This window comes from Eurosta solidaginis, chromosome 2 (genome assembly GCF_040869045.1).
Source record: "Eurosta solidaginis isolate ZX-2024a chromosome 2, ASM4086904v1, whole genome shotgun sequence".
NCBI lineage: Eukaryota > Metazoa > Arthropoda > Insecta > Diptera > Tephritidae > Eurosta > Eurosta solidaginis.
Genome location: NC_090320.1, coordinates 246,411,343 through 246,438,431, shown reverse-complemented (window position 1 = coordinate 246,438,431; position 27,089 = coordinate 246,411,343). Strand labels below are relative to the sequence as shown.

Below are 27,089 nucleotides of genomic sequence, written 5' to 3'. Positions count from 1 at the left end.
TTTTCCTCATCATAGGAGGTGGATCGTACCTTCCATCGCCATGGAGGGGGGCATCGAGTTAATCATCATGCTTGCTATTTGTCAATGGAGATAATTTCTCATTCCATTATTTAGTACCTCGGCCAGCAGCTGAAGCTTATAAACATGATCCTGTGTATCTGATTTAAAAGGCCTACCTCCCAGGACCTTAAGAAGTCATTTCCGTAAGCATTAAGAAAAAATCCGGCACTTGAGAAGTCAGACTTATGAAGAAAAGCAGCATGAAAATGCACTCAGAGTTATCACAAAAAGTCCTCGGATTAATATGCCAAGAATTTTCCAGGGAACTCCATTCACGAATACCCTGAACTCGCAGCTGAGGAAAGCAACCTCCCCACGGAGACGTCACTCTTGCTCAACTTCAATCTGGATACTGTAACAGATTAAACTCTCACTTATCCAGAATAATCATACCCAACGTATGTCCGGCTTGTAACTAGACACACTAGACGCCAACCATCTTTTCAATTGCAAAGTGTAACCAACGCCTCTAACACCCTAACCTCTTTGGTCAAAGCCTATTGAAAAAGCAAGTTACTTCGGATTTCCGTTAGAGTATATTGATGACTATTTATGAGTAATCGTACTTATTGGCCCTGCAATACAACTCGGACTATAAATATACGTTACTACGCATTTATGCAAATTCCAAAGTGCTCTTGGATGAAGTGAAGCACTGCTACAACAACAATAACAACATGGGGATTGAAGTGAGTGCTAAAAGTGCTCCGACAACTCAGTTACATGTGTAGATATGTATGTCGAAGGATGCTTTCAGAGAGCCGGTACGAGAAGACACTGAATAAATTAAGTCAATGAATAAATCATTAACGGCTTTTCTGTACGTTACTCTGAAAACAAGACAATAACCAGAGTAGATATTTAACCAACGGAGAACGTTGAAGCCATGCTCGCCTTCGATCTTCGTGATCAATTTGATGTCATGCTCTTTGATAAGTAGTCGCTTGGTGCGTATTTTTTAGCCTTTTGATTAAAAAAGCTTGCATCGGGAGGTGTTATTTACTTTATATAGATCGATTTTCGGACTACAGAACTTAAGTTACTCTAAATAATTTTGACGTCATGGCATTTATCTATAGATTAAATAACAATTGCATCACCCTATACAAAAATACGCACTACCGCAACTATAGAAAATGTATCTTTCCCAAGTGTTAGGGTGACAAAACTCAAAGACCTATCACATTGGCTCAACCTACTTATCGATTTCAAACAAATGCGACGCAATGCAGAGGCCGTACACACTAGGTTCTTCGGTTCTTCCACCTCCCTTTTATGTACTACACATTTATTATGGGACAAAACAAAGCGAAAGGAAAGAAATACATATATATCTTGTTTGTTTGGGCAAAAGCGAGCCTAAAATGAGTGCAATCTCTACAAAGAACGTGTGCAACTGAAGTGTGAAGATCAGCGTCATTTCTGCCAACATTGTTGGGGGATTTGAAAGGCAACAGGCCGACACCAAAATGTGAATATAAACATTGGTATTTAAATGTGTTGGCGCGTGTGTGTGTACAAATGTCACACCATCAAGTTAAATTATGTGCGCATGGAGTTAAAACGATTCGGTTGGTTTCATTAGAACACGACTTCCTAATTTATAAAAGGAAATAAATTAAAAGCAAAAAATTTACTGGTAACAAATAGAAATAAAATTAGTCAAAGTTTACGAAACTTTGCAATAAATACAGTTGTAAACACGAAAATAACAACAAAAATACCATAATTTATATGTTTCCCTTATTTTTTTCTTTACATTTCAAAAAAAATTAAAAAAGCGTTTTCAAAAAAATTTTAAAATTGTGTGAAAACATTAAATTCGTTGTATTTACTTAGAGTTTTCAGAAATTATCGGAGGCGCAATCGAAAGTCCGGAAATAGTCCGGAAAAAGTATGGGTTTAACCAAGCTGATTCCATGCCAGTACCGCATCATCCCTAAGATAATCTGGGAAAAAACCACCAATAATCACGAATGGTCTAGAAATAGCCCCAATATGATCGTTAGATTAATCCCGAGTTTTCTCTTAAATTATTCCGAAAGCCAACCCGAAGTTATACTGCAATAATACCGTAAATAACAAATAAAAACAAGGTGCTATATATGTACCACCGAAGAGAGTTTAGGCCTAGCTTCTCCTCCAAATTGCGTCGTGCTCCTTCTTAATTTTTACTACAAAGCCGCCTCTGGATGGCATTTGCAAGGCAGATGAGTCTTCACTGAGAAGCTTTTCATGGCAGAAATCACTCAGAGTGTTTGCCAATGATTTGTAAGCTACCCCGCTTAAAATAAATTCCAAATGGTCTAAAAAGCTTTGGCAAACAAAATTTCGAAACTATCCCGACCTATCTCAGATTATCCGAAAATTTTCCCGAAACAATAATAAATGATCCCACTAATAATCCCAAAATGATACCGAAACAAAACTGTCATGTCTAAAAGAATTCCAATATGGTCGTGAAATGATCCAGAAGTAGTACCGAAATCATCCTTATAACAAATTCCGAAATAGCTTCAAAATGATTCCGAACAAAATCCCGAAACGTTCCGAAATAATACAACAATAACCCGGATGTAATCCTAGAACAGTAACGAAGCCGACATTTTTTCAAACTGAGTCGAAGGCAGTTCTCAAATGATAATCTCGAAATATCCTCATTATAGCCCTTCAAACCATTCCGAAATTATACCTTGATTATCCCAAAAGTTATCCCGAAGTTATTCTGAAATGGTCCCGAAATGATCCTTAAAAAATTCGAAATAGTTTCAAAATGATGGTTAAAATATTTCGAAATAATCTGAAACTATCCAAAAATTATCCCGAAACAATTATAAATGATCCCATAAATAGTCCGGAATGAAACAATCCATCATTATTATCAAAAGAGTTCTAGAATTGTTACGAAATGGTTTATTGGATAAACAAAATCCAGCTGTTGCCGTATCTACAAATTATCTAGATAATAAAAAACCAATGTTGCCGCACAAAAAAGCCTACCCCAAAGGCGGCCTTGAACTGTGACCGAAAAACTGCTCAGTAGTTTAGCTGGAGTTTACATTTGACTAGAGTTTAAGCAAACTTAGTTCAAGTGTAGCTCAACCAACCATTGAAATGATTAACTTATTACTTAGTGTGGCTGAAGGTGGGTTTTATGAAAACTACGGACACCAAGGAATCGTGCACTTTCGTAAAGCTATGAACATACGAAACCTAAACCAATTCAAAATTCATCGTTCAACGTCAAAGACTTGACTAGTAAATCTATTCCCGTAAACATCTCATTAGTAAATAATGGAGATGCCATAACGAAATGTACTCATTTAGCATGTTAACTTAGAAATTTGGGGAATCGGTTTATATTTGGATTATTATGTATATACTTACTTGATATACCTCGTGAGGTATTGTCAAACGAACGTGTACGGAATATTCTAAATTAACGGTTTATCCGGAACACTTCCATGAAAAAGAAAAAACCTCTCCGAAATCCAGCATAAAATAGTGAATAGTCCCTGTGTAGCAGGGCAACAGAAAAGCTTAATTCTTCTGTCAAATTCAAGGCCGGAATATAAAGTTCTAACAATGACAATAAGCCATTTTGTTTTAATTTTTTTTTTCGTCGGTTCATTGCGACTGCTGAGTAGAGTAGCACCCCATAGTCGACTGCCTGTTCAAAATTGTCCTATCCCAAAATATTTTTCAAAAATTTCCTATTTCAGGATTTGTCACAAAAACGCCCTATATTAGAATTAGATTGAAGATCGCATTATCTCAGAAATCTCAGAATGCTTATCATTAACTCCCTCTTATGTCAAAATACATTGAACTTATGCTCAGATAATGTTTTTTTTTTTGGATAAAATTCGAACGTAGGACATTCTTCAATGAAACAATGACCAAACCAACATAACTACTCAGTTCACGAAATATTTAGTAGAAAATGAATTGTTTCCCCAAAAACTTTTGCCATTTACAAATTTATTATCACTGCTAATATACTACTAAAGGTACTTTTCTACTACAATTTTCGCTGCGTAAAAGCAACCCGTTCATATTTTTCAATTTGGGAGTGTCAAAGCTCTGTCATCATTGGAGAACAAACCTCCAGTAATTGCTTCATGATATAATAAGAACTTTCTATACAAGTGTTATTTTAAAAGGCTGTATAAATATTTTGTATTTTTCATCATTAAGAACATTGAAATTTTAATTACGCACTTCTAACCAAACATTTACTCAAGTTTAAATGAGTTGAGTTGGAAATAATAATTGTATAAATATGTAGCTTTAATTCAAATGTAGAAGTGTTTTTATTGTTCAAATTCCTGGAATCTAGAAGGAAACATTTTTGCTTATTACTTCCTTTATATTAGGTCGGTTGAATGTTTGTCCGCTTTTCATACAAATCTTGCAATCGATTTTTAGGTAATATCTCATTGAGCTACAAACGTAAAACTTCACAGATAGGATAAGACGCCGAGAAAATTTAAGAAAAGGAGAAAAGAAATCCGTTAGGTGGTGCACGGATCGAAATATTTAGATAAGAATTTGGAAATTTGGTGTTTTGAGGTCGATTTTAAAGTAACTTCTCATTGAGCTACCAACATGAAACTTCGCAGATAGGTTAAGACGTCGTGAGAAAGGAACAAAAGGAGAAAATAAAAATAAAATAAAAAAATTTTAAGCTCTTCCGTTATATAAATGGACAAAAATCAGCGAAAGATGTATCCTTATATAAAGACATATTCTTGCTAAACTTTGATTTTTAAATTTTGACATAGAAATTGCAAAAATATTTATGAGATGTAAAAATATACAGGTGGAGCGCAATTGATTGACTAATAATATAACCTTTCCTACCAACTTTCCAATCCAAGTAATGTGTGCTCCACTTTTATATTTTTACTACTCATAAATATTTTTGCAATTTCTATGTCAACATTTAAAAATCAAAGTTTAGCAAGAATATGTCTTTATATAAGGAGACATTTTTCGCTGATTTTTATCCATTTAAATAAAGGAAGTGCTTAAATTTTTTTATTTTATTTTTATTTTTTATTCAAACGACTCAACTATGTATGCATAGCGCCCCTACAGTCAAAAGCCAAAGTAGTTAGCAAACGTTCTAGTTCATTGACTAGAATTTTGTGGGCTTATTCATACTAGTCAGTTTTATAATAGTTCATTGACTATAACTTTGTGTTAGTATTTGAATAATTTATTCGAGTAGAATTTCGTCTGTAAGACTCCAGGAAATGCGAGAGTGCTTTCTGTAGCCAATTTGCAATGCATACTTCAGTTGACATTGCTAGATATCGTCCAAATCAACAGGCACATAAACACAAGCATGACGAGTCGCAGCTCACCTTTACCTCAACAGAGGTTAAAGAAGCCATTGAAAAGGCCAATCCTTTCATATCAATAGTCCCAGGCGGAAAACCTATGCCGATGTTAAACACCTTGGCCATGAGGGCATCAGCAGCCTAGCACATGTTTTCTACTTGTCGTTAAAGGCCTTTGACATTCCAGAATAACGGAAAATGGAAGGGATAAACCCACTACCAAATACCGGAAACCCAGCCAGTATCTACTTATATTATCCCTTTAGTCAGTAACGAAAACGTTTAAAGCCGTTATGATTCCCTCATTTAAACGAAATTCTTCGGTTATCCAGCCATCAGAATGACTTCCGTAAAGTGCATATCACTACCACCGTTCTGAACGCCGTTAACACTCATCATAGGAGGGATTCAAGGGGTTGTGTAGCGCAATATATGGCTTCTCCAACCCAATTGTCAACCTCACCTTCGAGCGGCGAATCCCGTTTCACTAACAGACGAGACTCTGGCGACCCCAAGCTCTTCATGGAACTTGGGGGTGGGGAGGGAGGGATGGCCTGAAGGTTTAATGTGGCTATATAAATTGTTCCCGAGATGGTCCGGCAAAGGACCATCACATCGATAACACTCCCCAAAGCCTTCGGGGAGTAACCTTATCGCTACAACAACAATAACAACAACTCATCATAGGACGATGCTAGTGCAGCTTGGACTGTTTTGACAGTCAACCACGACTGGCTTATTCCTTCTTCGTTATATAGATAGATAATTTATTGAGGATTGCACGGCGACCATTGGTCTATTGTGCCCTCACCTCCTTCACACCACCTCATCCAAGCCGACTTCCTTGATGAATCTTAGCAGTTCTCTTGGCTTGAAGGATTTAATGTGGGAATGTTCTGACCCCGGTGAGCCCAGAAACTTAGCCTTGCGTCTTGAGATTGCGTCACATTCCACAAGGATGTGGTCCGCCGTCTCCGCTGATCGATCACAAAATCGGCATATGTTATCCCGTTACTTTTTAGTTTTTATATATACATATGTATGTACGAACTGGACTAGTATATTAGCTAGTAGGATACGGATGCAAATATCGACTAGTATGGCAACTGGTATTACAATGATGCATAGACTGAGTAGTATGCCAACTGGTATGTTGATGTTGAATACACTAACTAGTTTGTCAATTGGTATGATATTGGTGTATATAATAACTAGTATGCCATCTGGTATAATAATGGCGAAAAGGCTTACTAGTGTGTTAATTGGTATGACCCTGATGGTCCCCAGTGGGTTAGAGGGTCAGAATATACCCGCAGTAGGTATGCCTGTCGTAAGAGGCGACTAAAATAGCAGAATCATGGGGCTGTGTAGCGCAAACGTTCAGGTTGCCAGCGCAATATATAGCTTCTCCAAACCCAATTGTCAACCTCACCTTCGAGCGGCGAATCCCGTTTCACTAACAGACGAGACTCTGGCGACCCCAAGCTCTTCATGGAACTTGGTGGTGGGGAGGGAGGGATGGCCTGAAGGCTTAATGTGGCTATATAAATCGTTCCCGAGATGGTCGGGCTAGCACCTTAATGGCGCTGTGTTACCGGAGAGTACCGGATCTGTATCCGGCAAAGGAACATCACATCGATAACACTCCCCAAAGCCTTCGGGAAGTAACATTATCGCTACAACAACAATAACAACAACTCATCATAGGACGATGCTAGTGCAGCTTGGACTGTTTTGACAGTCAACCACGATTGGCTTATTCCTTCTTCGTTATATAGATAGATAATTTATTGAGGATTGCACGGCGACCATTGGTCTATTGTGCCCTCACCTCCTTCACACCACCTCATCCAAGCCGACTTCCTTGATGAACCTTAGCAGTTCTCTTAGCTTGAAGGATTTAATGTGGGAATGTTCTGACCCCGGTGAGCCCAGAAACTTAGCCTTGCGTCTTGAGATTGCGTCACATTCCACAAGGATGTGGTCCGCCGTATCCGCTGATCGATCATAAAATCGGCATATGTTATTCCGTTACTTTTTAGTTTTTATATATACATATGTATGTACGACTAGGTCTAGTATATTAACTAGTAAGATGCGGATGCAAATATCGACTAGTATGGCAACTGCTATTACAATGATGCATAGACTGCGTAGTATGCCAACTGGTATGTTGATGTTGAATACACTAACTAGTTTGTCAATTGGTATGATATTGGTGTATATAATAACTAGTATGCCATCTGGTATAATGATGGCGCAAAGGCTGACTAGTGTGTTAATTGGTATGACCCTGATGGGTATGCTGACTTGTATGGCATCTGGTACGATGTTGGTGTATATAATGACTAGTTTGTCAATTGGTATGATGCTGAGCAGAGACTGGCAATTGATATTTCGTAGGACATCGCCGTGTTAAAAATATCAGTTGCTAATATGGAAAAATAACAGAACTCATACTAGTTGGGATTTTTGGAAAACTAGTATTCTTCTGGTATACAACTAGTTGGTTTGACTGCAGGGTACTTAATCAACGTCATTTTAGTTTACAAACAGGAAATATGGATATAGCTGTGATTAATGTGGATGTACCCTTTATCGGGGGTCCTAAAGTAGAAAGAATACGACTTTGCAACACCGTTTTAATACCAGGCACACTAATACAAGTTGTGGATGGGGTTCGGTAACTTTAAGTAGTGAGGATCCTAGTCCTCTTCTGCATTCTTGCGCAAAGTACCAAAAGAACTTTACCAATACCATGTAGACTGCCTGTTCAAAATCGTCTTATCAAAATATTTTTCAAAAATTTCCCATTTTAGAATTAGATTGAAAAACTCATTATCTCAGAATGCTTTTCATTAACTCCCTCTTATGTCAAAATCCATTGAACTTATGCTCAGATAGGGAGTTTTTGAAACAGATTTTGAGATAATGCATTTTTGAATAAAATTCTAACGTATGGCATTCTTCAAACAAATTCTGAAAGAATGACAAACCAACATAACCACTCAATTCACGAAATATTTAGTAGAAAATGAATTATTTCCCCCAAAACCTGTTGGCATTTACAAATTTACTATCATTGCTAATATACTACTAAAGGTACTTTTCTACTACAATTTTCTCTGAAGGGGATTTAATTATTCTCCGTTTTCTTTACTTCGTAAAAGCAACCCGTTCAGATTTTTCAATTTGGGAGTGTTAAAGCTCTGCCATCATTGGAGAACAAACCTTGAGTTTGAAATTTCTATAGAAGTGTTATTTTAAAAAGCTGTATAAATATTTTGGCATTGAAATTTTAATTACGCACTTCTAACCAAAAGTTTACAGGTATAAGTAGCTTTAATACAATTGTAGAAGTGTTTTTGTATTGTTCAAATTCCTGGAATCTGGAAGGAAATATTTCTGCTTATTTTTGATTAACACCACCCAACTATGTATAAATAGCGCCCACAAAATTGATCTTGGTGTACTTTTTTTCATTAACACCCTCTTATGTCAAAATCCATTGAACTTATGCTCAGATAGGGAGTTTTTGAAACAAATTTTGAGATAATGCATTTTTGAATAAAATTCTAACGTATGGCATTCTTCAAACAAATTCTGAAAGAATGACAAACCAACATAACCATTCAATTCACGAAATATTTAGTAGAAAATGAATTATTTCCCCCAAAACCTGTTGGCATTTACAAATTTATTATCATTGCTACTATACTACTAAAGGTACTTTTCTACTACAATTTTCGCTGAAGGGGATTTAATTATTCTCCGTTTTCTTTACTTCGTAAAAGCAGCCCCGTAAAAGATCTGCCATCATTGGAAAACAAACCTTCAGTAATTAAATTATGATATAATAAGAAATTTCTATAGAAGTGTTATTTTAAATAGCTGTATAAATATTTTGGCATTGAAATTTTAATTACGCACTTCTAACCAAAAGTTTACTCAATAGCTAGCTTTAATACAATTGTAGAAGTATTTTTGTATTGTTCAAATTCCTGGAATCTGGAAGGAAAGGTTTTTGCTTATTTTTGTTTAACACCACCCAACTATGTATAAATAGCGCCCACACTATTGATCTTGGTGTACTTTATACTTAAAAAGCGGTGAAAATAGTCTTAACCAAAATGAATTTACTCTACTATTTCGCGCACTTGTTTGTGATGCTAAGCATTATATTGACTTATACGAAATCGGAATTTCGCATTATAGGTGGTCAAGCTTTGAATATAAAGTATAGCCCACATACGGTATCAATATTTCGTAATAACGACTATAGTTGCGTTGGTTCATTACTCAGTATGAAATCGGTAATTACAGCTGCCCATGGCCTAGAAGGGGCTAAGCCGGAACAAGTCGTCGTTCTAGCTGGTTTAACAGATATAAGTGAAACATCAATGGAATGTGGACAGCAAAGCAATGCCGAGCAGATACTTACGCATCGTGATTTTAGTTTACAACCAATAAATATGGATATAGCTCTGATTAAAGTGGATGTACCCTTTATCAAGGGTCCTGAAGTAAAAAGAATACAACTTTGCAACACTCGATTAACACCGGGCACACAAATACAAGTTAGTGGATGGGGTTCGGTGACTTCAAGTAGTGAGGATCCTAGTCCTGTTCTCCAAACTACATTTTTGCGTATAGTACCAAAAGAATTATGTGCGGCTAATTATAAGATGATAGGTATAAATTTAACAGAAACACTGATTTGTGCTGGATGTAGAGGAAGTGATGCGTGCATTGGAGATTCTGGAGCAGGGGCTATTGTGAATGGACGACTTTGTGCGGTAGTATCAGCTGGGCAGGGTTGTGCCGACCCCCGTTTTCCGGGTTTATACACAGATGTAACAAATGCGAATGTTCTGAAGTTTATAAGAGACGCTATGAAGATAACTGAGGAGTGTTGATATACATAAGTTGACTGTTGAGTGCAAGATCATCTTAACCGGGCTGAAAGCCGCATTTCACGACCTTTTTCATAAACGTCAAAACATATACATCATAATTTAAATAAAATTGAAATAGGATTTAGTACTAATTCAGCGCTATTTTAGTGCGGCATTCGCAATTTTAGTGCGCTTTGTAGTAATGATAAGAAAAATTTACGACAATGCTACCTTTTGATTAAGTTATCAATGTTTTAGTATAATTGAAAATAAAAGAAACTGCCGTGATTTGGCTCTACATAACATGTAATCTTTTAGTGCTGACAGCATAGGCAAAAAATAAGGTCCTAAAAACAACAATACCCCAAAAAAATTTATATATTTTTTCAAAAAGCTACACTGTTAACTTAACATAAAATCAACATGCAAGTGGAACAAATTAAATTAAATTATTATTCTCGTTGCTTTGCCGATTACCAGAAAGGATAAATAAAAAAAGAATTCAATGTGACTATGTGCATCTTGACCATGCTCGCTTGGCACCAAGTGTGCATTGTAGGTCCCAAACGAGGCTGTCTGATGAAAAAAGTACTTAGCAAAGTACACTAAAATTTAGTGCTCATTAGGTGATGCAGATATGAACCAACAGAAACCGGAAATAAGTAAAAATCACCCAGTATGCATTGTATTTCTCAAACGGCCAAATCTGACGAGAACGGTACTTCTCAACACTACAATTCATATTTGACGTGTGAATACGAACCTTGTTTATTCTATTTAATTACTAACAACCGTTTGGATTTATCGATCGAAAATTAGAATTCTTCATTATCGACCGAGCCAAGAATGTGTTCAGGATTTGCCTACAGTAGTAATATATCAATTACACCGGAAATTAATTCTTATATCTTAGTCGTAGCAAGGCCGCAGAGAGCCGAGCCGGGCCCCTGGGACAGTTCGCGTTCACGGGCCCCCTAAAAAATAAACTCAATCCAGTAAAAAAATAACATAACATATGTACATAAATTTTTCAATTCACATTTTCAGTTTTATTTCATATAAAATAAGATTTACTGGAGCACTTACATAAATGAAATGTTAGATTTCCTTGTTTGATTGCTTACATTAACTTTTTCTAAATATGTACATTTTAAGAGCTTGAATCAGCCAAGGAAAACCTTCCGTGCTTTTTGATCTGCAAATATGGAAATTACCGATTCAAAACTAATGCTGCGAGCAAGGCTGGACTCCAACGCCAATGTTCCAAGGCTTGACAAGCGATTTTGGCTCATAGTAGAACGTAAAAATTTTTCACGCGAGACAATAGACTAAAAGAACGCTCTACTTCAGCCACACTGACTGGAAGTGTGTAAAATATTCTTAATGCTATGCAGATGTTAGGAAATAATACTTCCATCTTAAAGTCATGAAATGTGTTCAGAAGTTGAAATGGTGGCAGCGAATCGCATCCCAAATTTGCTAAGTGGATGGCTTTGAGATGAATAATTTCATCTATCGATCCGTAAAAATATCGATGCCATAAATCGTGCAGAACGCCGCTGCCTTTTCTCTGAGCTCTTCTTCCGTCAGATCCCGATACTTCTACAAAAAACTAAATTTAATCGCAATGTCATTTACGGCTTCGAAACGTCTTGTCATGTTACCAATCAAGCAATCCAAAAGAACGTAAAAAACTTGCTGTTTGAAATGAGTTTCGGAATCACACTCAGGTGATTCGCCAGGAATTCATCGAACGGGCGCTTTCTTATCTTCCTTCTTTTATCTGCGAAGGTATTCACAACTCCTATACTCCCTGCTAGAACCTTACATTCTTGAAGTACTCATCAACTCATCAATGACCTATGTAAGCATATCCACGGCATACTCATATGTTTTCACAAATTTGCGCTTCGCAAAAAAGTCAAGTGTACTAATTTTTTAAAATTAACGCTCTAGTTTATTATCAGCCTGTATTTACAGATGTCGCTTGCTTTTACAAAAATGAAAAAGCAATACGTCCAAACCGATAGGGGCATAGTTATAGTCGAAATAAAATGCGATTTTTAGTTGAAGCATTTTTGACAGATAGCGCTTATAAATTGTGTCAAAAACGTGTATCTAACTTAAAATCACATTTTATTTCGACTATGACTATGCCCCAGAGTATTTGATTGGACGCTTATTAATTTAGTTTAGTGATTTTCAATTTTAAAACAATTTTTTGTAGCAACAAAATATGTATGTATCTATGAAATCCTAGTTAAGAGTACTGTCAATACTGGTTTGCCTTGCCGGGCCTCCAAAAACCTTCCGGGCCCCAGGGCAATTGCCCTAGCTGCCCCCCCCCCCCCTCTCCGCGGCCCTGAGTCGTAGCATGCTAAATAAAAAACTTGATGGTTCAATTTGTATGAAATAAGCGGGGGTTGCCCTTATTGCTTTTAAATGTATGAAAGCATTTATTTGAAGCAATTTTTAATTTTATAATTTATTTAGTAATTTGAAACCACCTTACCAACAAGCATAACTTTAACACATGATTACATACATAGTATGTACTGTGCAAAAAGAATAAAATATGCAAGGAAGACAATTGGGATAAAGTTTACAACAACTAAGGGTTGACGTGGCTGAATGCGTTTGTAACACTTCAACTATCGTAGTAGTGCGGGTTCAAATCCCACTCCCGGGAGAAAAAGGCTTTGAAGAGATTTACAAGGTATAATCGAAACAGCTGTCGCCTTGTCCGTCCTGACGTTTCAAGTCTGCTTGATTTGCTCAAAATTTCTGTTGTTACAATTTTACTTTGGAGTTGACTGCAAATTGCTATTTATGTGTTCTCATCATTCATCAGCTGGTTCAATTTTCACAATGGAAGTCACCAAACGGTAAGTATTACCAAAGAGGATTGATATAATAAGAGACGTCAGTTCATACTTTTTGTGAAATTTATTTGTAATGTCCCATTTGAGGGGTAATTTTAAATTGCTTCTACACATTTTCATGAGGTATTTTTGATTGTTTTAAGGAATCGTATTAATTAAACAATTCATCCTCTTTCCAACAATCGCCATATATGTATATTAATATAAACTTCTTAAAAATGTGTAAAAAGTAATTTTCTAATACCCGCCAATACATTACAAATGAAAATGGAGCTGACGTCTCTTATTATATCAATCCATTTGGTATTACTACTACTAGTAGTTCGAGCTTAATTTTTTTTTTTTTATTTAGTCATTTGTTATTTGTAGTAAAACTTATTAGAGGGATGGTAAATAGCCCTTTTCTGCTCGTAGAAATTTTATTTAATGTTCCCTTTCGACCATCTAGACATTTTCAACCGCTTCATATAAGCACGCGCAGATCGAATTTTGAAATGCACAAACCTCTTCGTTATCTGTGTACTGACTTCAATAAGCACTGCAAAAACATTGATACGTGTGACACACTCTACGTAATAATAAAATATCTGCTGACTACATTAAATACGCAATGATTTGGGTGGGTGGCTTGGAATCACGTCCTTTCCAACCTCCCACTCTTATCACGAGCTCCAGTAACTTTGGGCGGGTGGCTTGGAATCACGTCCTTTCCAACCTCCCACACATCGCAGCCCTACTTGTTGTGTGTCAAATATACATCAGCTGCTCGAAATCACGTCCATTCCGACAGCACTAATAATCAATTCCCGTTGCTCGGCATCACAGTCCATCCCGACAACTGATTTAATAAGGTATATACATATTTTATAATATAATTTTGTTCAATTTGTATGCTTCTGTAATTTATCTGTAATCCGTACTATATTTAGTCTGATTAATTGTTAAATTTGTAGACTAATGAATAAATAAATAAATAAATTTATGTCTACAAATTTAAAAATTAATCAGACTAAATAAAGTTACGGATTTACTGTAAAGAAGCATACAAAGTGAACAAAATTTATATGATAAAATATGTATGTTAATGACAATCAGTTGTCAGGATGAGCTGTGATGCCGATCCACGGGAATTGATTATTAGTTCTGTCGGAATGGGCATTATTTCTAGAAGCTGATGTATTTTTATAAGTTGGTGGCCTCCGTGGTGTGATGGTAGCGTGATCCGCCATCCAAACCGAAGATCTTGGGTTCACGCCCCGGGCAAAGCAACATCAAAATTTTAGAAACAAGTTTTTTCAATTAGAAGAAAATTTTTCCAGTTCTGCTGCCCTTAGTAGCCGCTGCAATGTCCATCTGACCCGATACATATATTACTGGCAAATGGAACACACACTATCAAATAAAAACTCATAGAAAGTGACGAAATTTAAAGAATAACATTGCCAGTACCAATCCCCTTAGGCACACACTGGGAACGGTTTTACAAATCTAATTAAAAACTGTGAGTATATTTTATCTAGGTTAATAATATTTCAAGACCGATTCACGATAATTTCAAGCAGCCCAATTCTAAACGAAAATTCCGTGCGAGTTTTTTCCCTTCTCCCATTCCTCGTATTCTAAATAAAAATTCCTTGTGAGTTTTTTCACTTCTCCCTTTCCTCCTATTCTGAACAATGTTCGAAAAGCCGAAAACCGGTTATGGGAGAAAAGTAGGTAATATGAATGTGAGGGAGAGGGAGATTTCTCTACAATTTCATAGGAGTTTTTTCACTAGTTAAATTAAAGGGAATGCATCAAAATAGTTAAAGGAAATTGGTTATTTTAAGAAAGAACACTTATTTGTACAAATTTGTGCTAAAATATGTATTTACATTCTACCGCAATATTCTCACTGTTAATACAACAACCACAACCACAATATTCTTTATTTTAAGTCGAAAAATATATCATAAGCAACGGAAGAGCTCGTCGTATCTTTGATGCAGCCATCGACATATTGCGCAAGGATTTATTAAGAAGGCTTAAATAGATTTTGGCATATGGCGAAAGGGGAGCTCAACTCGACTTGGCCGCCAGAAAATTGCTTTGCAGAATGAATGCAGGCAACTCCGGCGGATTTGTGTTATCCCGCCAGTCTTCTTCTTATGCTCCTCTGTTGACGTTGCTGTGGGACCAATTCATTACTCATTTCAGTGAATACCACATGAAATGCAATAATGTGCATTGTTTATACCTTATTTCTTAAATTCAAACAAATTGGCAACAATAATTAAACTTTACAATTTTTTAAACAAAATAAGAAATGCGCAACGAAATTTCAATTGACAAAACAGCTGACTTCGAAAATTCGAAATTCCTATTCCCTAATTATTCTTCTCCCTAGGAAAAAAGAATTGGAGGAATTTTTCCGCGGGAATAAAAAAATCCGCGAGAACAAAATTCCGCGAGAATATTTAGAATTGGTCTGAAGATTATTTCCGAATTACTTTAGGATTGCTTTCGGCTTCATTTTAGAATAATTCAGGTTAGTTTTTGAACTGTTCTCGAAATCGTTTCGGGATCATTTCGGAACTATTAAGAAATCAATTCTGGGCTTCCTTTGAATCATTACGAGATTGTTTTCGACACTTTTCGGGATTCCTTTCAGACTAACTTCAATCATTTTTATATTGTATTTTAAGGCTATGTCGGAATAATTTGGAAATTGTTTTTTGCATAATTTCGAGATCATTTCGTTATAATCTCCGGCTCAACTGGGGATAATTTCTGAGTTCTTTGCGAATCATTTCGGGACAACTTCGGCACTATTTTGGGATTGTTTCGAGATCGTTTCCTAGCTATTTTAGAATTATTTCGGGCATTGTTTCCTAGCAAATTTGGAATTGTTTTCGGGACTATTACCGAGTTAATTCCGGACTAGTTTAACGATTATTTCGGGACTACTTCGGGACGATTTCTTGATCATATCGGAATTGTTTCAAGGATGATCTAGGGACTATTTCAGAATAGGTTTTTTAGCAATTTGAAATTGCCTCAATACTATTTTGGAGCTATGTATATAGGGACAGTTTCAAAATTGTTTTCTGCATCACGTCGGGACTATCTCCGGGTCACTTGGTTTTAATTTCGAGACTATTTTCTGAATTATTTCCGGACAATACGGGTTCATTTGCACGATATATGTGATATTGTTTCGGTATAATTTCCAACTATTTCGAAACAATTTCGGAATCATTTCCGGATTGTTGAAGGATTATTTCGTGACTTCTTCAAAGCCATGTCTGTACAATATCGGAACTGTTTTAAGGATGATTTGGGTCCGTTTCGGAAAAATTTCGCAATTACTTTAGGTATCATTCCGGGATTCTTTTAATGATTATATACGTAAGCAGAATTGGAGTGTCATTTCGAGACTATTTCGGGATTATTTCGTGTTTTTCAAATTCGCTAGTTTACAAATTTATTTCCAGAACTATTTTAGGGATCGGTTCGGGATCGGGATCACGTTGGGATCAATTTCGAGATTGTTATTGTCTACTTTTCATACGAAAACTAGCACTTTCAAATTTTTTACAAATAAATTAAAAGTGATAGTTTTCGTATGGCATGTGGATATGTGAATTGTTGTGTGGGTCTATTTGACCTAGATCAAAATATTCGGCAAATACGCTGTTGTATAGGCCGCGGTCTAAGCATTTTTGCATTTTTAGTCCAACGGACTAAGCCGTGGGTAAGGTCAGGGCTAGTAAATATAGAGCGGCCATAAAGGTCTCAAAGTACTATAATGCTAGCAGGTATTTATACAGGTCAGTGGAAGAACAAGGGCCACATACATAGCAGTTAATATACTTTCTCTATAGAGCTCCTGTCGGATGTGTAGCAAATTGGAATGTTAAAAATCTTCAAATTTTCTAATAGTTAGTGATATTACCCTCGCGAAGGGCAGACATCTTGCCGCGATGCGAGGGCTTAGTCGCTGACCACGGGACTATGCCACCCAGTAGGATGCAGGTTCACATGGATCTCCATGGCTGCGGTGGCCTAGTCCTGGGGTGAGCGATGACCAAGATCTGTCCCCTCCCAATCCAGGGTGTTATGCGGCACCGTGCCCATTGGATGGTTTGCAGCCGGGAGGTTAATCTGGCTGTATTTGTACGGAGCCTCTCTGACACCGGGCCGCTTTCCCCCTTTCAATAAGGTGACCCTAAGCTGGCCTCGTCTAGCAAGGGGTCGTACGAACAAGATGAACAACAAAAATAAAAAAAACAAAGCAAATGATAATCCGTTCTCCTCCACAGGGAGAAGGACAACAGCATTGGCATCCATACGCCCTAGTGAACGAGGGAGGGCTACCAATGCTACCAACGCTAAAGTGAAGAGCGACTTGGTGGGGGGCGGCAATAGTATGGCGGCGAAGGGAGTTGCGCTGGTAACGGCGAACCCTGACGCGCCTGCTGTTGTCGGACACCGACCAAGCGCCGGAACGGCAACCTTTTTTCCCACGGCTGTGGCAGGGGTCTCTGGACCTGGCCACTCCGAGCCAAGGGAAAACGGGGCCGCAACAGCTACTTTAACCGGGGGAGCGACTGCGTTGGAAACGACGGGTCGGCTCCCCATGGACGACAAGAGGGCAACCTCAGTCAACACAGTCTTAGGTGATCGGACGGGGGCAAGCACCAGTATGGCGGCGAAGGTAGTTGCGCTGGCAACGGCGAACACTGACGCGCCTGCTGATGCTGGGCGCCCGTCTGACGCCGGTATGGCGACTGTTCTCTCCACGGCTGTGACAGGGGTCCCACGATCTGTTCACACTGAGCCAAAGGAGAAAGGAGCCATAATGAAGACATCATCCGGGGGTACGACCGCGAGGGCAACTACGGGTCGGACCCCTTCTCAAGAAGAGTCCCACAAGGGATCGTTCCACAGGAACAAAAGAAGGGCTGCAAAAGTCCTGTCAAGGTATGAGGGTGTTCCGCTGGAAACGCTGTCAGAGAACGCCAGGAATTCGGTGGAAAGGGCGCGAGCTCTACTGCCGAATTTTCGGGGTTCTCTGCCAACAAGCGCAACCCCATATAAACGTCAAAGGTCCGATGAGGATATCAAACCACCGCCGAAAAGGCACCAGAATCACCCCGCGGTAGCCAAACCCAGCTTTGCCGAGGTAGCCAAGGGCCGGATCCTTATAGGAATCCTGGACCGAGGGAATGACCGTGGTGCAATCCCTAAAGACCCGTGGCCGTACGTCCGGAATGAAATCGGCAACGCCGTTCTCGACGTGCTGATGGAGTCTACGGCTACGCAAGGTCTGTTGCGCTGTACAAGGCAGCAGCCGCAAAGCTGGGACAAGTCTATCCCGGGGCGATTATCGAGGTCGTTGACTGGAAGGACATTCCGGCTCGGCCAAGGGCCAGGGCATGGGTTCCAGCGGTTCCAGCAGAAACTGAGAGAATTCTCAGGATGCTGCAACTGATGAACCCGGCTCTCCCAACGCAGGACTGGAGTGTCATCCAAGTCGAGGACGCTGTAGGACCTAGGAGACAGGTCGTGTTAGCCCTGAATAAGGAAGCTCTCGAGCCCCTTAGACGGAGCAAAGGAAGAGTGTTTTACGGCCTCGGGGAGGTCGTAATTCACGTATACCGTGGGGACGCACAGCGCGCATCCCTTTCGAGTGCCTCTTTGGACACGGACATTGAGGCACCCGAAGTGGAAGCGGAAATCTCCGACGCCGAAAGCCTGCTGGATAGCGACGGAGAGGATCCCAACATCACGGTGATGGAGGCAGGGGAGTCTGAGCAAGCTCATGCTGAGGTTGCTCCAGATAAACCTGCATTGCTACTGTCACCAACTGGGAGTACTATAGCGCAGAAAATCTTTTAAATCTGCTGCGAACGTGCGACTTTAGCTCTGTGTCTCATGTAGGCATAGAACGTAGAACTGAGATCCTGAACAATATTTTAACTGAAGCTATGCAAGCATTGACGTATGAGAAGAGGATCCAAATACAACTGAGGAATAAGTGGTATGACCGTGAGCTAAAGGAACTGCACAAAAGAAAATTTGAATTCTATAATACTGCTAGAAATACTGGCAACTGGGTGGATTATAATGGCATAAAAAAAATATATAAAAAAACTGTTATGTATAAAAAGAAGAAATATATGGAAGATAAAGTGCTCGATAGTGCAGGAGACATGAAGCGGATGTGGAAGTCTTTAAAACATCTTGCTGAGCTCACCGATGACAGAAAGGTCGTTAGCAAAATAGTAATTAACGGTGAATGCCTCGAGAAGGAATACGATATAGCCAATGCCCTAAATACATTTTTTGTACAGAGCATAGCTGAAATTAATGATAGCATTGAAATAATTCCAATTGCGGCAGAAACAAGTGTAAATAATGCAATTGAAACTTTTCAATTCACCGACGTAGAGTTAGATGATAAAATGAACATTACTAAATCTTTTAGAAACAAATATGGTGGAAAAAAGCTTTTGTCGGAGGGGGTATTTAAAGATGCCATGATTTACATTGCTCACTTCTACAAAGATATAATAAATGAATCAATAAACAGTAGCATTGTTCCAAATTGCTGGAAAGTATCAACTATAGTACCTGCGGAAAAAGTCAAAAATACAGTAAGGCCAGAGGAACTGCGCCCAATTAATACGCTACCCGCAGATGAAAAAATTATGGAAACGGTGGTTAAAAATCAATTAGTGGCATATCTAGATAAATACCAAATTATTATACCTGAACAATCTGGGTTTAGGAAAAGCCATTCTTGCGAAACCGCACTGAATATGGTTATTGCGGAATGGAAAGAGGATATAACTGATAAGAAAGTTGTGATCTCAGTCTTTTTAGACTTAAAACGTGCTTTTGAAACTGTGGATAGAGAGGAACTGCTGAATGTTATGTTTAATAATGGGATAAGAGGAAAATCCTTGGAATGGTTCAGAAGCTATTTGAGTAATAGAAAACAGAAGACGATAATTGGAAGTGCAGTTTCACCGGTTGCTGATGTACATATTGGGCTACCGCAAGGTTCAGTATTGGCACCGCTATTGTTTACAATATATATTAACGATATTAAAGAATGCTTGAAATATTGCAATATTCGACTATTTGCGGATGATGCATTGATAACCATTAGTGAAAGAAGTGCGGGCTTTGCGGTATCGAAAATGCAAGAAGACTTAGACTCCCTTTACAAATGGCTATGCCATAGAAAGTTGAAAGTGAACGTGGATAAAACCAAAAGTATGATATTTTGCAAAAATCAAAGCATTATGGGTGCCAATAACCTTAGCAATATTACTCTGAAGATAAGAAATGTTGAAATTCAGCAAGTAGACAAGATCAAATACCTAGGAGTCTGGATCGACAAAAACCTTAGATTTGGAGAACACATAAGTTATTTAGAAAACAAAATTGCAAAAAAAATTGGTTTTATGTACAGAACTTGTAAATATATTAGTCAACGACACAAATTATTAGTGTATCGATCAATTATTGAACCGCACTTTATCTATTGTCCAACAATCCTGCTATTAGCAAATGACACACAAATAAAAAAACTGCAGATACAACAAAACAAGGCAATGCGATTAATTTTAAAATGTTCGCTTAGAACACCAAAAACTACAATGCTAAATATGTTAAACTGGCTCAGTGTAAAACAGTCGATATATTATTTCACATTGAAATTTATACATCATATGAAATTAGGAATAACACCGAATTATCTCAACGGGAGAATACATTTTAATCATGAAATACATAACTATGGAACTAGAAGCAGCGGAAATATAAGACTGCCTAGAGTAAGAACGGAGTTCGCGAAGAAGACTTTAGAATATATAGGTTATAAAATGTACAATGAATTACCAAATGCGATAAAAGACTGTGAAAATATTAATAAGTTTAAAGCAAAATTATTTTTATACTGTAAGTCATTAAGCATGTAATGTATACAATTTATTTATATATATATATATATATTTTTTTTTTTTACCTTGAACTAGGTCTTAAAGACCGTAAATAAATAAATTATTATTATTATTATTATTATAAAAGTAAGGCAGCCTCGGCTGCTCTCATCAGTCGCCTTTCTAAAGGCGACGTCGAAGTGGTCCTTATCCAAGAACCCTGGGTGAACAACTCAAGGATTTGCGGATTGGGGGCCACTGGGTTTAAGCTCATCCGAGCTGCAGATGAAGGTAAAGTGAGAACATGCATTTTAGTAAAGTCTGAGCTAAATATCTTTCTCTTGCCTAATTATAGCAATGGTGACGTCACAGCGGCCAGTTTGGCAAGCGGAGGCACCCAATTAACGCTAGCCTCCGTTTATATGCCGTACGACGCAGAGGAACCTCCTCCGCAAAAGACGGTAAAGGATCTGGTGGCCGACTCAAGCAAAGGCCATCTGTTAATTGGGACAGACGCAAACGCCCACCACGTGCAGTGGGGTAGTTCCGACATAAACACTCGGGGTGAGTCACTTTTTGAGTACCTTTTAACAACTAACCTTTTAGTTTGCAATGTAGGTAATGAACCAACTTTTATTACTAAAAACCGTAGAGAGGTTATTGACCTCACTATTTGTAGCGAAAGCGTTTATGGGTGGGTTAAAAAATGGCGTGTTCTTGAGGAACATTCCTTTTCAGACCACCGATATATTGAAGTAATGTTAGAGTTCTTCGTCGATCAGCCCATTGCGAGACGTAACCCACGTAATACAAACTGGGAACTACATAATGAGCTGTTAGCAAGAGAACTACCAGAACTGCCCCCACAAAGCCTCTCATCAACGATGGAGCTAGAGGGTCTGGTAGAAACCTTCACATCGGCTTTCTCAAAAGCCTTAGAACAGGCCTGTCCATTGCCAAAACCGCGCGGTAAGCGTAAACCTCACTGGTGGTCCCATGATCTGGACCTACTTCGTAAATCCTGTAGAGAACAGTTTAACAAAGCCAAATTCTTTGATAACGGGTCACAATGGCTAGAATACAAGGACAAACTAAGAACCTATAAAAAAGTCCTGAGACAAGCGAAGAGAACTTCATGGAGAAACTTCTGCACTGGAGTCGAAAGTGTCGTGGACACATCCAGGCTACGGTGCGTGCTTTCTAAGACGCAAACAGCTATTAGCTTTCTGCGGAGACCGAATGGTACCTGGACCAGCACAGAAGGGGAAACTCTAGAGCTGCTCCTGGACACACATTTCCCGGGAAATATGACAAACGCACCGGAAGTATCTGCAGCAAACCAAGCTGTGAATATACCCATCACTGAGGAGAGAGTGAGGTGGGCAGTCAAAAGTTTTAAACCTTTTAAGGCTGCTGGACCAGACGGGATTGTACCCGCTCAACTTATCTACTCTTTGGAGGTATCAGCCAACTGGCTGCGGCACATATATACCGCTTGTTTGGCTATGAACTATATTCCGTGTGCATGGAGGAGCGCCACGGTCATATTCATTCCTAAGGCAGGCAAAGCCTCTCATTACGAGCCGAAGGACTATAGACCTATCAGTATTTCATCCTTCGTACTCAAGACCCTAGAGAGAATAGTTAGCGATTTTCTCACTACAAGCATTGATAGGAATCTCATTTCGGACTATCAACACGCGTACACCAAAGGTAAATCTACGGAGACTGCGCTACACAGCCTAGTCTCTACTATAGAAACATCCTTGTTCGAAAAGGATTATTGTCTTGTGGCCTTCCTAGACATTGAAGGAGCATTCAACAACATAAGTCCAGACGCCGTTAACATTGCTTTAACTGATCTGGACGTAAATAGACCCCTAGTGGGACTAATTGATCAACTGCTCAGGGGAAGGAAAGTGCTCTCCTCACTGGGGAAGGTTGAGGTAACACGATTTGTCTTAAGGGGCACGCCCCAGGGTGGTGTCCTTTCCCCCTTACTATGGAACCTAACGGTAAACTCGCTATTAAGAGATACTAGTTGGGGGAGCGGGAAGGTCGTGGCATATGCTGATGACCTAGCGATTATCTACAGAGGCAAGTTTCCTCAAACTTTGTGCGACTTGATGCAGGTAGCATTGCGAGAGGTTTCCTTGTGGGCTTCCCGATGTGGACTCAGCGTCAACTCCGATAAAGTAGAGCTTGTCTTATATATATACCAAACGATACAAAATACCATCGTTGAACCTACCTGAACTAAATGGGGAGCGCCTAAGCCTGGCAGATAAAGCCAAATTTTTAGGCGTAGTTTTAGACAAAAAGCTGAACTGGAAGGACAACGTTATCCAGCGACAAAAGAAAGCGTACATTGCATTATATACGTGTAAAAGAGCCATTGGCAAAAAATGGGGACTCACCCCCAACATATGCAGATGGATTTATACCGCGATTATCAGACCCATACTGCTGTATGGGGTAGTCGTATGGTGGCCAGCCTTGAGCAAGGCGTCAAACCTAAACTTGTTGGGTAAAGTCCACAGATCCAGCATGATAAGCATAAGCGGGGCTCTAAGAACAACGCCTAGCGAGGCTCTTCAGCGCTTTCTGGGTGCTCCATTTCTTGATACTATGAGTCAGGTTGTGGAGCATGACGTCAAGGACCTGGTAGATTTCATCAGGTCCTCAAAATGGTTCGAAGAGGAGAGGTAACGGTGTTTTTCGTGGTATCACAACGGGCCTAGTACTACTGGCCTAAGTGTGCCCTCGGGCAGCCACCCCAACCTAACCTAACCTAGTGATGCTAGGAAAGAGGACAGTATAACCCCAAGGTCGCAGTGCATTCAACAAATTTAATCGAGATGGTACGGTTTCCGTCAATTCGAACACTATGTCGATCACTGTTCTGTTACAACTTGCGAATTTGACTGTTTCTTTGTAACAAACCATTGCTACGTCTAGGCACTAAAACCAACAACCACTTGCCGCCCTCGTTTGTAGGTTGCTCTTTTGTGCAAATAACAAAACAAATAAAAGCAAATGTAGGAAGAAGCGTTTAAGAGGCAAAATAGCTCACAATAAGAGAAATAAAACTTGAAAATCGCATGAAGCTAAGTGCATGATACTGCTGCACTATTGTCGTTGTCATTGTCATTGTTGTCGTCGTAGTTGTAATGCTTACAATTGTCGTTACTACAGTGGCTGTTGGTTACTCTTAGATTTTGCACGCTCCACCAAACAATATCACGCAACTCGGATGACGCATCCAAAGTATATTTGTAGTTACAAAGAATCAACAATCGACCGGCATATACCGTACATATGTAGCTACTTGAAAAAATACATGTAGGAGAATTTTCCCAGCTTTGGATGTAGCAGATTGGAGTTAGACTTGCAACGGAAGAAGAAGACATACTCAAACGGAAATTGCAAAGCCACGCAGATATTAGTGGTTACGATGTACATTGTATGTAGGTATTCATATGCTTACTTGGTCGCGTGATTGTACGTATATATCGGTAGTAATAATACAACGAGCAATGGAATGTTGTAGCTGCTGTTAGGGCCAGAATTAGTTATTCCTTGTTAATGATGAAGACATGGTGTCGCTTTTGCAAGGACAAAATTAATACATGTTCCCAATATCAATTACATATGTTGCTTTCTAGAATATATCTCATCGTGGATCTATAAATATAAGGATGTTTGTTATATGAATATTTACAAGGAGAATAAGCTCAGAAGCCCCTGTTGGCATGGTACAGAAACGTTACAGGCTTCGCGATACGACGCTGAGTCCGTGCATCGCTTTACATCGGTGTCTATTATAACCTCTCAAACAAGTTTTGGCTGTCGCAGACTCCTAGATCGACGACTGAGTTGGTTGCTGATAGTATGCGGAACCATTGAATGGAATGACCCCTGCGGGTTAGGGGGTCAGAATATTCCCGCCGTAGGTATGCCTGTCGTAAAAGGCGACTAAGCGCAACCCTTCAGATTGCCAGCGCAATATATAGCTTCTCCAAACCCAATTGTCAACCTCACCTATCCGCGGCGAATCCTGTTTTACTAACAGACGAGGCTCTGGCGACCCCAAACTCCTCATGGAACTTGGAGTGGGGAGGGAGGGAATTGCCTGAAGGTTTAATGTGGCCACATAAATCGTTCCTGAGATGGTCGGGCTAGCACCTTAATGGTGCTGTGGTACCGGAGCGTACCGGATCTGTATCCGGCAAAGGACCATTACATCGATAACACTTCCCAAAGCCTTCGGGGAGCAACCTTATCGCTACAAAAACAACAACAACATTGAATGGAATGCTTCGGATGGGATGTGTTTTATAGGCGCTGCCTTTACTGTTACACTATCTGCCCCCTCATTCCCCTTCGCATCTTAGAAGCATTGTACGAAACCAAGTAGGATAGAATACGGACTTTATCTTCAGCTTAATTCTATGCCTTGAATGCAAACTGACTGCCGCGTAGTGTTGCTATTCCTGCACGTTAACTTCTGCACATTTATTAACGGTGCTCCAATACTCTCCTATGTTTTCGTCTCAGCTGTGTATCATTCAAGTGTGTAGCTTTGGTAGATACCTACACTTTGCCTTGCAATTCAGTAAAAAAAAAAATGTATTTTCTTTGGGCTCGTTCTCAAGTCTCGCTTGATACAAACACATACCAGGAGCTGTAGTTTGGTGAGTGCCCGCTGCACTCAGACCTGCTTTAAATGACCAAGCCACCGTTTCATACAACCACAGAGCCGTTCCTATAGTGGTTCACATGCATCTCATCGTATGAGAACTTCACCACCCCGATTATTTTTTTGCGATGTATTTGTATATTATTTTTTTAATATTTTGAAGTCGCAGATGGCTTCGAGATATTTTATTTTATTTCGGATGCAATATCCAACATAACTTCATGGAGTACTATTTGTTTTATTCCTGTTTGCATTACAAGAAATGTTGTAGTTGTTTTTGGACTGATGAAGACACTCCCCGAAGTACAATTAAGGTACAAGCCCGACCATCTCAGGAACGATTTAATAGGACCACATTGAACATTCTAGACCATCGCGCCCCCACTCCCTAGTTTCGTGAGGAACTTGGGATCGCCAGAGCCTCAGATGTTTACAATTGGGTCGACTTGATAGGTATTTACCAGTAGAGTTAGCTAGATAATTAGGCTGAGATTAACAATTCCTCTTCGTCCTCTTGCCTTTGTTATAACTGCGTACATAGAGTTGTAACAACAGTAAGAACTACAAGCCCAGCAAAGGTTTTCAGTCCGTACATACCTTCTTCTACTTCTTGTTAATAAGGATGCTAACGGAAGTTTTCGGAAATTTTGTCGATTTTGGTGGTGTTTATAAACCGCCTAACAAAATAAAATTGTGGAAATTATTTTTGAGAATATCTGTGCCCTGCTTCAGATCTCGTTAAGTCATAAGTTTTGATTTTTTTCGCACCGTTGACTCGAAGCTTCCATAGCGTTTATGTTTATGTTTAATTTATTCAGTCATCAGAAATATTCTTACAGACTAGAAACAAAAGTAATTAAAAACTAAATAAACAACTTATATGTACATACACAAAAATGTAAAAACATGAATAGCGTATGATGCGCATGATGTTAGAATCCCTAACTGAATAAACACCATTCATACACCAAGATTTGTTATGCCTCACGATGAAGTGCCGCCGTTACACCTTTAATAATTGGTTCATTGTCCCCAAACTTTGATATGTTCTTACTATTTAATCTAATAATAATGGAGGAAGTGCGTGGGTGGAAAAATCAGTCGATTCTTGTCAAAAACGTTCTGTTTATCCACTTGGATGCGTGGTGTACTTTTGTCTTGTTTATCTTTCCGCAATACGAGGTAATTAGACAAAGTAATCCCTAATTTATGACTTACAGTTCAAATTATGTTGATAACTTCAATATCTAGAAGTATTTAGATAAGTTCATGGCTTT

The 27,089-nt window shown here is 38.9% G+C and overlaps 1 protein-coding gene across 3 annotated transcripts in view; it reads right to left on the bottom strand.

Annotated features, from left to right (window-relative positions):
* Positions 1-27,089, bottom strand: part of RtGEF (Rho-type guanine nucleotide exchange factor) — a 141,289-nt gene that overhangs the window by 113,449 nt on the left and 751 nt on the right. The window lies entirely within an intron of this gene.